At 54.6% G+C, this 14,693-nt stretch overlaps 1 pseudogene; it reads left to right on the top strand.

Annotated features, from left to right (window-relative positions):
• Nucleotides 1–9,471: 9,471 nt before the first annotated feature.
• On the top strand, nucleotides 9,472–11,822 carry LOC103297395 (E3 ubiquitin-protein ligase RNF149-like; annotated as a pseudogene).
• Nucleotides 11,823–14,693: the final 2,871 nt, after the last annotated feature.

Below are 14,693 nucleotides of genomic sequence, written 5' to 3'. Positions count from 1 at the left end.
TGTCACCAATAAGGCACTATGTGGCCCAGTGGCAGAGTCCATTCAGCAGTCCAGCTCTCCAGCTGAATCCTCATCGCTGTCAATGGTCCGCTGGTTAAAAGATGGTTTGCACTAGGACATGCTTGTCTGGCCTGGCTGTTGAGGTCCATCACAGCTTCTGGAAACCTGTGTGTCCACCACTTTAAAGAGTGGGTTTCTCTTCACAGAGCCTGTCTCAACAGTCCATTCATGCTCTCAATCAATCCAGTGGCTTTTGAATTACAGGGCAGATCGAAGTGCCACATTATATTGTTCTCATTGGCCCATTCCTGCACCTGGTGACCAGTGAAATTAGTCCCTTGGGCCGTCTGTGTGTAGCACCCAGTTGCCGAAGTCCCTGTATGGTAGCCTTCTGGTTTGCTTTCTTACTAGGAGATGCTAGCAACAGGCCAGTGGCAGTACCAATGCACGTTAACATGTATCTGCACTTCTGAGATGGTGGCGAGGGTCTGATTTGGTCTACCTGCCACCTCATGGCTGGTGGCCTTGCTGTCTGTCCAAGATGCCATGGCAACTGTCTCTTGCATTCAAGGGAACAAGGGATACACTCCTGGTATGCCTCCTTAATATAGGCATGGGTAAGGCGCATGCCCACTTGTTAGACAATTTCCCAAAGAGTGTGTACCACCTTGTGTTCAGTCTATGTAGCCAGTGGGCTACTTCTTGAGGGTCAGTGCTTTCCTCTATGTATCAGACCTGGGCAGCTCCTGATTTCCTGGAGAGGATGTTATCACTGTGGGCTGGTTCATGGTACACTGTGACCTCCAAAGCGCCTCTTATCCTTCCCCAGATCTCATTCCACATTTCAGCTCCCATAATGGGTGGTGCTGAACTTCCCAGTTGTCCTTTTTTCATTGTCCTATCCAACAAGTGAGGCCTTTGTAGGCAGCCCAGCTGTCAGTCACCAGAGCAATAGGGCCCCATTCATGCATTAGTACCATCCAAGCTGCTTGCAGATCTGCCCAGGGACTGCTTTGCTGGCTTCCTCCAACCATGTAGTGTATTCAGCTGCATGGCCACTGCAGTCCAGCGGGGCGGGTTGCCCTTAGTGGGCCCATCAGTGTACCAGGCAGTCGCAGGGACTGATGCCTGACCTTCTTTAGTATGCAACTCTAAAGGTGGGTGTGTCTGTCCACAAACCTGGGTCAGTGTCCACGGGCATTTCACTAATATACGTGACTGGGCCCAAGATGACATGCAGCTCAGCACTATTGAACTGGTCAATAGAGCACATCGCTGCTGCAGGGAGGCATACCACTCCTGCAGGGTAGTGGACTGAGCCACCCGACTGGGATTTGGCAAATTCCCAGATCCATCCGGCAATGGGGTATTGTGTCCTTAGTGTCTCTGGCAAGGCGTTTGTGATGCTCTCTGCATGCTGCAGACAAAGGTATGCTGCCAGCAGTTGCTTCTCCATAGCACTCAACCTCTGTTCAGTTTCCTCCCACAAGCGGGACCAGAAACCTAGGAGCACCTTCCTCCCATCCTGCTTTTGCCATAAGCTCCACCCAAAGCCCTCTGGATAGACCGAAACATCTAATTCACAGGGGTTGGTTGCATCCACTACCCCCAATTATTGAGTTTGTTTAAATGCCACCTTTGCACTTGTCAAGGCATCAGTGTGCTCTTGTCTCCAATCTCAATCGCTTTCTTTACAATCCACACACGTGGCATAACAGCTGAGCTACATGGGGAATAAAAGAGAATAAAAGGCTTCCGATATCCCAGAATGGCACGAACGTTTGCAATTATTTCGGCTGATTCTGGCACAGAATAATTCTGAATCTTGTCCAGCACAGCAGCTGGAATGACTTTAGTCTTGCCAGATCAGACAAGTCCTCAGAATCTGACAGAGGATCCAGGCCCTTGTACCTTTTTTCAGTTTACAACCCATCCCCGTCCTTCTAAGTGCTCCAGCAGATGCTCTGACACCTTATATAAAATAACAAGGTCATGACCAGTTAGCATAATGTCATCAATATAATGATATAATGTCACCACTTCCCCACCTTTCCACATAGATATATCTTTGCTACTAAACCATGGCACATGGTGGGGCTATGGAGGTAGCCCTGTGGTAGCACCTGAGACGTCCAGTGTTCTCCATTCCAGCTGAAGGCAAACTGGTCTTGGCTTTGAGGGTCTATGGGAATACTGGAAAAGGCATTAGCAAGATATAATACAGAATGGTATGTTCCCAGAGACTCACTGACTTCATTCAATAATTGGGCAATATAAGAAGAGCAGCCTGTGTTTGAAGGACTACTTTATTAAGCTCCCAGTAGTCCAGTCACCTGCCAGGATCCGTCTGGTTTATGGACTGGCCAGACAGGGCTGTTAAAAGGACTAAGAATCCTGAAACACCAATCAGAAAGAATGTATGCACCCCTATGCTCATAGCAGCCCAATTTATAATAGCTAAGATCTGGAAACAGCACACGTGCCCATTAGTAGATGAGTGCATAAAAAAGATGTGGTACATTTACACAATGGAATACTATGCAGCTGTAAAAAAGAAGGACCTCTTACACCCTTTGAGACAGCATGGAGGGACCTGGAGAGCATTATGCTAAGCGAAATAAGCCAGTCAGAGAAAGACAAGTATCACATGATCTCACTTATATGTGGAACCTAATGAACAAAATAAACTGATGAACAAAAATAGTACCAGAGTCATAGAAGCATCGAACACCCTGAGAGATCTCTGATGGGGGAGAGGCAGGAAGAGATTAACCAATGAACTTATATTCATACTAGAGGCCTGGTGCACGAAATTCGTGTACGGGGGTCCCTCAGCCCAACCTGCACCCTCTACAATCCAGGAGCTCTCAGGGGATGTCCTACTGATGGCTTAGGCCCACTCCCCGTGGTTCTCTGCTCTCTGCAGGCCTAGAGGTTTCGCTGCAGCCATGAAGATGAAGCCCCCATGCCCTGCTTTTCGCTTTCTGCCGGCCTCCCCATGCGCCATGTGAAGGAAGCCCCAATGCCCTGCAGTGTGCTCTGTCTGCCAGGCCTGGGGGCTTTGAGGACACTGACACACTAAGGAAGCCCCCATGCCCTGCTGACCAGGCTCTGTTTGCAGGGCCTGGGGCTTCCCCGCTGCCACGGAAGCCTCCATGCCCTGCTGTCCCAGCCCAGCTCTGTTAACAGGGCCTGGGGCTTCCCCGCTGCCACGGAAGCCTCCATGCCCTGCGGTCCCAGCCTGGCTCTGTTTGCAGGGCCTGGGGCTTCCCCACTGCCGTGGAAGCCTCCATGCCCTGCTGTCCTGGCTCTGACTGCCGTGTCTGGGGGCGGATCAAAAACCCCTCCGGAGGTGGATCCAGCTTTGCTGCTCCTGCCAACAGGCTGGACACTCCAGCAGAGGAGCTGAGCGGACTGGGTGCTGCCATCTTGTGGCTATGGGGGCCGCCATTTTTGTCGTGGAGGTATGGTTAATTTGCATATTACTCTATTATTAGATAGGACTAGAGGCCCAGTCACATGCACCAGTAGGGTCCCTAGGCCTGACCAGCGATCAGAGCTGATCTGTGGGGAGACCAGCAGGGAGATGGGGAGGGTGGTAAGGGTCCTGCTGGCACCCACCTAGGTTAGCCTGGGGCCTGCGGGCTTGGAGCAACTCCTGCATTAAGCATCTGACCCCTGGTGGTCAGTGCACATCATAGCGACCAGTCATTCCACCTGTCATTTGGCTGTTAGGTCAATTTGCATATTAGGCTTTTATTATATAGGACTAGAGGCCCGATGCACTAAGATTTGTGTAAGAATGGGCCTTCCTTCCCCTGGCTGCCAGCACCGCCTTCGCTCCAGCCAGACTCGCCTTTTCACTCTGGCCCAGAGCCACCTTTCCACCTTCCCACGCTGCCCAGAGGCGCAGAGCGGCTGGGGCGGTGCGGAACGCCTGTGCCATCACCATGTGATGATGCAAGTGTCTCGCCCTGCCCTCGGCTGCTTGTGTATGCAAATTAACCCGCCATCTTTGTTGGGCTCATGTGCATACTCTCCCCTGATTGGCTGGTGGGAGTCACAAAGGTACGGTCAATTTGCATCTTACTCTTTTATTAGTGTAGATATGCATAACCCATGGACACAAATAATAATGAGGTGAAAGCCTAGGTTGGAGGGGGCCAATTGGGATAAAAAAGGGTACATCTAATACTTTCCTACATTATAATAGAGAAACATGCAAATTGACCGCACCTCCGCTATGCCCATGATTGGGCCTGCCAGAGGCTGGGGGCGGGACTCCGAGTGGCCTATCTGGCCGTTGAGAAAACCAAGATGGCGGCGCCAAATCCTCTTAGTTCCGGGGGTCCTGGTGAGTGATGGCAACCTTAGAGGGGCGTGGTATGCACAGCCAGCAGCCTCGGTGGGGTCCTGGGACCCATCGCGAACCGGGGGGGCGTGGCCGGGCACGGACAGCAGCCTCCCGGGGGTCCCAGGTTCAATCGCGACCCGGGAGGGCGTGGCCGGGCACGGCCAGCAGCCTCCCGGGGGTCCCAGGTTCAATCGCGACCCGGGAGGGCGTGGCCGGGCACGGCCAGCAGCCTCCCGGGGGTCCCAGGACCCATCGCGACCCGGGAGGGCGTGGCCGGGCACGGCCAGCAGCCTCCCGGGGGTCCCAGGTTCAATCGCGACCCGGGGGGGCGTGGCCGGGCACAGCCAGCAGCCTCCCGGGGGTCCCAGGTTCAATCGCGACCCGGGAGGGCGTGGCCGGGCACGGCCAGCAGCCTCGGTGGGGTCCCAGGTTCAATCGCGAACCGGGGGGGTGTGGCCGGGCACAGCCAGCAGCCTCCCGGGGGTCCCAGGTTCAATCGTGACCCGGGGGGGCGTGGCCGGGCACAGCCAGCAGCCTCCCGGGGGTCCCAGGTTCAATCGTGACCCGGGGGGGCGTGGCCGGGCACGGCCAGCAGCCTCCCGGGGATCCCAGGTTCAATCGCGACCCGGGAGGGCATGGCCGGGCACGGCCAGCAGCCTCCCGGGGGTCCCAGGTTCAATCGCGACCCGGGGGGGCGTGGCCCAGCACGGCCAGCAGCCTCCCGGGGGTCCCGGGTTCCATCGCGACCCGGGAGGGCGTGGCCAGGCACGGCCAGCAGCCTCCCGGGGGTCCTGGGACCCATCGCGACCCGGGGGGGGCGTGGCCCAGCACGGCCAGCAGCCTCCCGGGGGTCCCGGGACCCATCGCGACCCGGGGGGGCGTGGCCCAGCATGGCCAGCAGCCTCCCGGGGGTCCCGGGACCCATCGCGACCCGGGGGGCGTGGCCGGGCCCAGCCAGCCGCTCCCGGGGTGAGGTCCCTGGGCGATCGCCACCCTGGCCTAAATGGCTGGTGCTGAGAGGGATCAATGGGGCCAGTGGAAGGAGCAGGTGGTAGTTGACCACCGAGGCCATCTGCAGCAGCTGGATGCAGAGTTCGGGTCCACGTTCTCCAGGTTGGCCTCCATGGGGCCCGTGTTGCACCCATTGTAGCCGAGTGGGCATGCTGGCATAGTAGCCCCAGCATGAGGCCAGCTTCACAAGCCAGGCTGCGGAGGGAGGGAGGGCCTCTGGGCTGGGAGCACTCCCCCACCCCAGTGGACAGGGCACAGAGAGCAAGCAAGCAGAGAGCTACTAGAGGTGGTGGGTGTGGTGGCCTGGCTTCCAAGAGGCTGGCTTCAGCTGCTGTGGCCTGCACTGAGGTGGCTGGTGGTGGGGGCAACTGCATGGGTGCATCCGAGGCTGGGGCACTGGGAGACGTGGGACTGCAGCCCAGAAAGTGAGGCTCCGGAGGACCTGGTCACCGACCCCGGGCATTAAAGCCGCCTCCTACAAGATGTATCCTAGCCTAGGTGTGTGGGAAGCAGATTCAGGAACCTCTCCCTTTGCGGCGTCAGAGCCCAGGCCTGCCAGCACCCCAGAGGAGACCCCCACCAGGATCGGGGGCGTGACCAGTCTCTAAACCAGGGTGGCCATTAGCCTAGGCCTGCCAGCACCCCAGAGAAGACCCCCACCAGGATCGGGGGCGTGACCGGCCTCCAAACCGCCAGTGACCCTAACCCAGGCCTGCCAGCCCCCCAGAGGAGATCCCCACCAGGATCGGGGGCGTGACCAGCCTCTAAACCTCCCGCAGCCCTAGCCCAGGCCTGCCAGCACCCCAGAGGAGACCCCTGCCAGGACTGGGGTCATGGCCAGCCTTCAAACTGTGGCGGCCCCTAGCCCAAGGAGGCCTCCTGGCCGAGGACGCCTGAGTCTGTTCTTGACCTAGGGCCGGGCTCTCCCCGCAAGGGACTCAGAAGCCGCCAGAGTCTAACTGCCAGTCTCTGGGAGTGCATCCACTGTCCACCAAAAAGTAGGGCCATCAAACCATTCAGTCTCAGTGCAGGACACAGGTCTGTGGCTGATGGGGTGGAGGCCAGACCAAAACAAAACAGCAGAAACACCCTGCCCACCTGGGCGGGTACTGCTGTAGTCCACGTGGCCTGGGCAGTGTAGAAAGCGCTACCTTCTCCCAGGTCCTGTGCTGGCACCGCCGCCTCGCTCACCCTCAAGCCCCCCTGAGTCCTGACAGCAAAGTGTGTGGGGCATTCTGCAGGAGTTGTGCCGTTCTGGGTGCTTTTGCCCAAAGACACACTTTGGGATGAATTCAGAGCCACATCTCATTTCCCATGAGACTGGAAGAACCATGTAAAAGGATTTTGACAAAAGCTTTCCACATCTCTGTTTATTCTTTTGAATCCATAAAACGACCTTAAAAAAAGCATCCGGGCCACCTAAGAAAGAATGCACTTTCTGGCCAGAGCACGCAGGATTCTTTTGCCCAACAGGTTAAAGGGAGCAGAGCTGGCACAGTGGGAATGGCCCTGGTGCCCTATGAGGAGACCGGGGGAATGGGGTTGCCGAAATTCCATAAGCCTCTTGCCACCTTCTCCTTTGCAAACCACACCATCCAGATCCACCAGGACTGGAGGCAACTGGGAATCACAGCCGTGATTTGGGACATGGTGAGCAAATCTTGAGGGGCCTCTGTAAACATCTGCAATTGATTATAAGACTGGTCTTTATTTAAAAAGAAATAAAAGAACAGCTTTGTTGAGATATAACCCATATACTGTACATGTCACCTAAAGTGTACAATGAACTGTTTTTTTAAAGTAAATTCAGAGTGGTACAACCATCACCATGCTCAATTTTTAAATATCTTCATGACCCATCCCCTCCAAAAAAAAACTTCTACCCATTGGAATCACTTTCCTGATCATCTTCCCCAAAATAGATTGCACTTTAAAGGTAGGTAAAGGAAAGTTGAGGGAAGTTAAAACACTGCACAAAGGATATTGTAAGATGACAAAGCCCAAAGTGAAGCTCATGTGTTTTCTTTAAAAAATATATATTTTTAAAATGTCAGAAAGGGAGAGGGAGAGAGAGATAGAAACATCAATGATAAGAATCACTGATCAGCCGAAACTGGTTTGGCTCAGTGGATAGAGCGTCGGTCTGCGGACTGGAAGGTCCCAGGTTCGATTCCGGTTAAGGGCATGTACATTGGTTGCGGGCACATACCCCGGTGGGGGGTGTGCAGGAAGCAGCTGGTCGATGTTTCTCTCTCATCGATGTTTCTAGCTCTCTATCCCTCTCCCTTCCTCTCTGTGAAAAATCAATAAAATATATTAAAAAAAAAAAAAAAGAATCACTGATCAGCTGCCACCCACAGGCCCCCTACTGGGGATTGAGCCCGAAACCCAGGCATGTGTGCCCCTGATCAGAATCAAACCTGGACTCTTCAGTCCACAGGCCGATGCTCTCTCCATTAAGCCAAACTGACCAGGGCCATGTGTTTTCTTCAAGTTGTGCGTGCTTGTAATGGTCCCCAAATCTATACTAATAAAAGGGTAATATGCTAATTAGAGTGGTTGTCTTCCGGACATCTTTCCAGACAAAGCCGCAGTGGCTACAAAGGCCAAGGCTCAGGCAGCCATAACCAGCTGCAGTGGCAGCAGCATTGGGGTTATGGGGGTGGTGCCTCCAGAGGGAGGCCAGACTGGGGGCCAAGGCACAGGCAGTTTGGGGTGATCAGGCTGATAGGGGAGGGCAAGGTAGGGGCAGTCAGGCTGGCAGGAGATCAAGGTAGGGGCGAGCAGGCAGGCAGGCAGTGGGGTTAGGGACAATCACGCAGGCAGGCAGGTGAGTGGTTAGGAGCCAGCGGTTCCGGATTGTGAGAGGGATGTCCGACTGCTGGAAGTTGGACATCCCCTGAGGGATCCCAGATTGAAGAGGGTGCAGATTGGGCTGAGGGGCACACACCCCCACCCCCACCCCCAGTGCACGAATTTCGTGCACCGGGCCTCTAGTCAATAATAAAGATAAATTACAAAAAAGGACTATGAGTTGGATGGATTATGCCCACTCTTTATGGCTCTTTAACTATCAGTGATCTCTGCAAGCCCCCCAGGTAAATGATACTTCTCACCAATGTAGCCCTCCTCCCTGCAGGGAGCTCCACAGTGTCCATTTCACCTTTCACCTAAGCATGGGCTTCATTCCTCACAGCCACAAACAACGGAATTCTCCTATTGTTGTGGGTATTTGACCTAACTGAGCTAGGATGTAGATGTCCAATTTATATCCAGGTAGGGGGAGATGAACACCTGACAAGCCCTCAGGGCAACTGAACAATCTGCATGCAGAGCAAGACTGGCTTCCCCTTTACAGAACCACCCCCATAGCCATCTATAGCAGGAACATAGCCCGTTAACTTACGGACATTACCATAGGTCAGTGTAGCAAGCTCCTCGGCATGCTCCAGTACCTACCAGAGTCAAGACCTGTTGTTTATTCCGTGCTGTCCACGGGATGATTAGCTCCAGATGGAGGCTCTGGTCCCCCTGTACTGCCCTTACAGTGGAGTTGAGGAGCCACAGGCCATTTCCCTAGCTCAGCTGCTCAGGGTCCTCCCATAAAGGGGTCCTTTCTTATGAAGCAGCTGCTAAAATTGCTGTTTAGACTTGATTTTGCTACATTGGGGAAGCCCCAGGCCCTGCAAAAATAGCATTTGGCAATTGGTTAATTTTCTCTAATGGCGTACCCACTTTCATGAAATCAAACTACAATTGTCGGTGGGGAGACCCCAATCACACCCTTCTCTCCACACTTCCCATCCTTGCAGGTTGTCAGAATATTAGCCCATCTTCTGGCTCTCTCTGTTTCTCCTAAATCTTCAATAGCCTGGGCCATGTGATTTACCAGCAATCTAACCGTGGGGTTCAGGATCCACACCAGGGGTTGGGGAAGACTAGTAGATTATCTTCCATGCCAGAGGTAAAGAGCTCACTATCAGGCCCCCAGAAATGCTGTCCATAAACAGCATTCCTCATCCCTAGCTCTAATTCCTGCCGTTCTTTTACGACCTGCTAGGGTAGGGAGGAGGGCAGATGGCCCACACTGGGCCAAGCTTCCCCGCATGCCACCGTATCCATGCCAGCAAGGAGACCCGCTCTTCATTCACAGCTCCAGAGAGGTGCAATGTGAGTTGGTTGTGTGGTAATTGAGGCTAATTTTGACTTATCTCCCCATCAGGAGGACACATTTGACACCTGAGTCCCACAAATGCAGCATCCAGCCTGCTGCAGACTCCTTCCCTTTCTGTCTGTACCTGTTTCCTACCTCTTCTGACAGCTGAGGTACATTCTCTGGTAGAAGTGAACTGACGCCTCTCACACAGAGAGATTGGCCAGGTTCAACCCCTGCAGCCACGGTGGTCTGTCTTAATCTTTGTTACCATTACTGGTCGTGTTTGTAACTCCGGTATCTCTATCATGTTCCCCTCTTCCTCCTCTGATAAGGGGGAAGAGCAGGATGAATCCTCTGCGGGGTTGCAAGTCTTGGGATCCCAATGCGCCCTGATCATGACTACCCAAACCCTTTCAGTTTCACTACCCTGCAGGCTAAAGTTTCTACCTTCTCATCACTAATGCACAGATGTTGCCAGAGCCCTTCAGTAGTAGCAGCCAGTGCTATGTGGGCTTCCCTTTCTTACCGACGGTTCTTCTCCAAATGGTGATTCCTAGCGGCTCGTGCTAGTGCCTCTTCCCAAGAGAACCCCAAGCACAAAGGAGGGGCCAGCCTACTGCGACCACTGTGGCCTTCCCATCTTTCTTTTCCTTACCTATCTTCAGCCACGCCCGTAACCCTGCTACTCTGGCAGGCGTTTTCAGGGCATCTCCATACTCACTCACTGGTCCCCAGTCCTCCAATGCTTGTGCAAACTGGCCAAAGCATGAGCATGGCCATCCTGGGATTTCCTCCAGAGGAGCCCATTTCCCCCCATTCCCCCCCTGGCTTTCATGGGTTCTTCAGAATCCTGCTCACAGCACCAACTGTTGGGGGAAAGCCCCAAATTCTAAATTCAGAATTAATTCCGAAGAATTGGTATGTAGCCTCATTTGAATTCATAAGAGCTTTAATAGGAGAAACTTACCTACACGGGCAAAGCAGCTGCCTCTGCCAGTGGTGGCTAGCAGGGAAGAAATCCAACCCCGCCCAGGACAGGGTCTCTTTCTCACAGGGGGGGTAATAAAACCGAGTGGTGGGTAGTCACATAGATCACCAGAAAGAACAATGCATTCCTAAGTTAACAGACAACAGCAGGCAGTTAACCACTCTATACATTCTTTAACCTCCTTCCTGGGGCCTGACATTTATCTTTGGGCAGCATTCTGACTTACTGGGTAGTTAGCCAAGTCTGGTACTCAGCCAGGGTGAGCCTCGAGTACGTGGACTGGCAGACGAACCAGACAGTGTGCAACGTCTCAGAGAGTGGCCGCTTCCGCGACAGCTCCCCCAAGGAGGGTATGTGCTGGGCCTGGTGGGCTTCCCGCGCGCCAGGGATGACCCTGAGGGTTGCACGCTCAACAAGCGCTTCTGGTGTCCGCACAGGGCGGCTGGGGAGCCGCGCCCTGGTTGCACTTCGGGGCTGCACCTTCAAGCACAACGTGTTGGTGGTGACGCGGAGGAACGCCTCGGCCGGCCATGGTGACCTATAATGAGGAGCACCACGGGAACCTCACTGCGCCCGTGACACAAGCGGGAAGAGGAAATATAGGTCATTATGGTTAGCTACTCGAAAGGCAAATACATTTTGGATGTGGTACAAAAAGAAATTCAAGTCAAAATGACCAAAGGGGTTGGAACCCGCCATGTCCAGGAGTTTATCAGTGGCCAGTCAGGGGTGTTCATGGCCATCGCCTTCATCACCATAATGATCATCTCATTAGCGTGGCTAATATTTTACTATATAGAGTGTTTCCTTTATACTGGCTCACAGTTTGGAAGCCAGAGCCATAGAAAAGAAACCAAGAAAGTTATCGGTCAGCTTCCGCTTCATACTATAAAGCATGGAGAAAAGGGAATTGACGTCGACACAGAATTGTGCAGTGTGCATTGAGAATTTTAAGGTGAAGGATGTTATCAGAATCCTGCCATGCAAGCACATTTTTCATAGAATATGTACTGACCCATGGCTTTCTGATCACCACACATGTCCAATGTGTAAGCTCCATGTCATCAAAGCCCTGGGATACTGGGGAGAGTTTGAGAATGCCCAGGAGGTGCTATGGCTGCAAGTGTGAGCGTTACTGTTCACAATAAAGACAGAAGTGTTAGGAGCCCCTCCCCACATTGCTCTCCACCAGTGACCCCATGCTGCAGTGCAGTGGGTATCTTAAAGAAGATGCAGGGGAAAACACAGCCTTACTGGAGACCGGCAGGAGCGACCCTCAGGGTGTAGGACCTGTCTACTTGCTCAGCCACTGACAGCCGCCTGGGTGGAGCTCTGAATTAAAGAACATTTTAATTTTTTTACTTTAGCACACAGGTTATATATCTGAAAATAATGTACCTTTTATTCTTAAAGATACTTGTTGATTACTATTCATATATTTATCTACTGAAGTATATGATCTACACTAATAAAAGAGAAACATGCAAATTGACCATCTCTCTGCTACGCCCACCAGCCAATCAGGAGCGAGTATGCAAATAAACCCAACAAAGATGGCAGTTAATTTGGATATGCAAACACGGAGTGAAGACTGAAGACAGAGTAGAAGGAAGCCAACCTGCAGAAGGGAGCCAAGCACTGCAGAAGGGAGCAAAACCGTGGAGAAAGGAGTGAGGCAGTGGAGACAGGAGGGAGCAAGGCAGCGGAGACAGGAGGGAGCTCTGGCCGCAGGAAGCCCTATTCTTGCAGGAATAGGCACGAGGAAGCCCTATTCTTGCAGGAATCTTCCTGCAATGGGCCTCTAATCCTACCTTATAATAGAGAAACATGCAAATTGACCGCACCTCCGCTATGCCCATGATTGGGCCTGCCAGAGGCTGGGAGCGGGACTCCGGGTGGCCTATCCGGCCGTTGGGAAGACCAAGATGGCTGCGCACAATCCTGTTAGTTCCGGGGGTCCGCAGGGCGATCGCCACCCGGTGGGGCGTGTCCGGGCTCCGCGGGGGTCCCGGGGGCGATCGCCACCATGGGGGGCGTGTCCGGGCCGAGCCCGGCGCTCCGCGGGGGTCCCGGGGGCGATCTCCACCCGGGGGGGGCGTGTCCGGGCAGAGCCCGGCGCTCCGCGGGGATCCTGGGGGCGATCGCCACCATGGGGGGCGTGTCCAGGCAGAACCCGGCGCTCCGCGGGGGTCCCGGGGCGATCGGCACCCGGGGGGCGTGTCCGGGCCGAGCCCGGCGCTCCGCGGGGGTCCCGGGGCGATCGCCACCCGGGGGGCGTGTCCGGGCCCAGCCAGGCGCTCCCCCGGGGTCCCTGGGCGATCGCCACCCTGGCCTAAATGGCTGGTGCTGAGAGGTATCAATGGGGCCCGTGGAAGGATCGGGAGGTAGTTGACCAATGAGGGCATCTGCAGCAGCTGGATGCAGAGCTCCGGTCCGCGTTCTCCAGGTTGGCCTCCGTGGGGTCTGCGTTGCACCCATAGTGGCCGAGTGGGGATGCTGCATGAGGCCAGCTTCCCAAGCCAGGCTGCCGAGGGAGGGAGGGCCTCTGGGCTGGGAGCACTCCCCCACCCCAGTGGACAGGACACAGAGAGCGAGCAGCAGAGAGCTACTAGGGGTGGTGGGTGTGGTGGCCTGGCTTCCAAGAGGCTAGCTTCAGCTGCTGTGGCCTGCGCTGAGGTGGCTGGTGGTGGGGGCAACTGCGGGGCCGCATCCGAGGCTGGGGCACTGGGAGACGTGGGACTGCAGTCCAGAAAGCAAGGCTCCGGAGAATCTGGTCACCGACCCCCGGCATTGAAGCCGCCTCCTACAAGATGTATCCTAGCCTAGGTGTGTGGGAAGCAGGTTCAGGAACCTCTCCCTTTGCAGCGCCAGAGCCCAGGCCTGCCAGCGCCCCAGAGGAGACCCCCGCCAGGATCGGGGGCTTGACCAGTCTCCAAACCAGGGCGGCCATTAGCCCAGGCCTGCCAGCACCCCAGAGGAGATCCCCGCCAGGATCGGGGGCGTGACCGGCCTCCAAACCGCCTGCAGCCCTAGCCCAGGCCTGCCAGCACCCCAGAGGAGACCCCTGCCAGGATTGGGGTCATGGCCAGCCTTCAAACTGTGGCGGCCCCTAGCCCAAGGAGGCCTCCTGGCCGAGGACGCCTGAGTCTGTTCTTGACCTAGGGCCGGGCTCTCCCCGCAAGGGACTCAGAAGCCGCCAGAGTCTAACTGCCAGTCTCTGGGAGTGCATCCACTGTCCACCAAAAAGTAGGGCCATCAAACCATTCAGTCTCAGTGCAGACACAGGTCTGTGGCTGATGGGGTGGAGGCCAGACCAAAACAAAACAGCAGAAACACCCTGCCCACCTGGGCGGGTACTGCTGTAGTCCACGTGGCCTGGGCAGTGTAGAAAGCGCTACCTTCTCCCAGGTCCTGTGCTGGCACCGCCGCCTCGCTCACCCTCAAGCCCCCCTGAGTCCTGACAGCAAAGTGTGTGGGGCATTCTGCAGGAGTTGTGCCATTCTGGGTGCTTTTGCCCAAAGACACACTTTGGGATGAATTCAGAGCCACATCTCATTTCCCATGAGACTGGAAGAACCATGTAAAAGGATTTTGACAAAAGCTTTCCACATCTCTGTTTATTCTTTTGAATCCATAAAATGACCTTAAAAAAAAGCATTCGGGCCACCTAAGAAAGAATGCACTTTCTGGCCAGAGCACGCAGGATTCTTTTGCCCAACAGGTTAAAGGGAGCAGAGCTGGCACAGTGGGAATGGCCCTGGTGCCCTATGAGGAGACCGGGGGAATGGGGTTGCCGAAATTCCATAAGCCTCTTGCCACCTTCTCCTTTGCAAACCACACCATCCAGATCCACCAGGACTGGAGGCAACTGGGAATCACAGCCGTGATTTGGGACATGGTGAGCAAATCTTGAGGGGCCTCTGAAAACATCTGCAATTGATTATAAGACTGGTCTTTATTTAAAAAGAAATAAAAGAACAGCTTTGTTGAGATATAACCCATATACTGTACATGTCACCTAAAGTGTACAATGAACTGGTTTTTTAAAGTAAATTCAGAGTGGTACAACCATCACCAGGCTCAATTTTTAAATATCTTCATGACCCATCCCCTCCAAAAAAAACTTCTACCCACTGGAATCACTTTCCTGATCATCTTCCCCAAAATAGATTGCACTTTAAAGG

The sequence above is a fragment of the Eptesicus fuscus genome, chromosome 15 (genome assembly GCF_027574615.1).
Source record: "Eptesicus fuscus isolate TK198812 chromosome 15, DD_ASM_mEF_20220401, whole genome shotgun sequence".
Lineage (NCBI taxonomy): Eukaryota > Metazoa > Chordata > Mammalia > Chiroptera > Vespertilionidae > Eptesicus > Eptesicus fuscus.
This window is presented reverse-complemented; position numbering and strand designations above follow the sequence as displayed.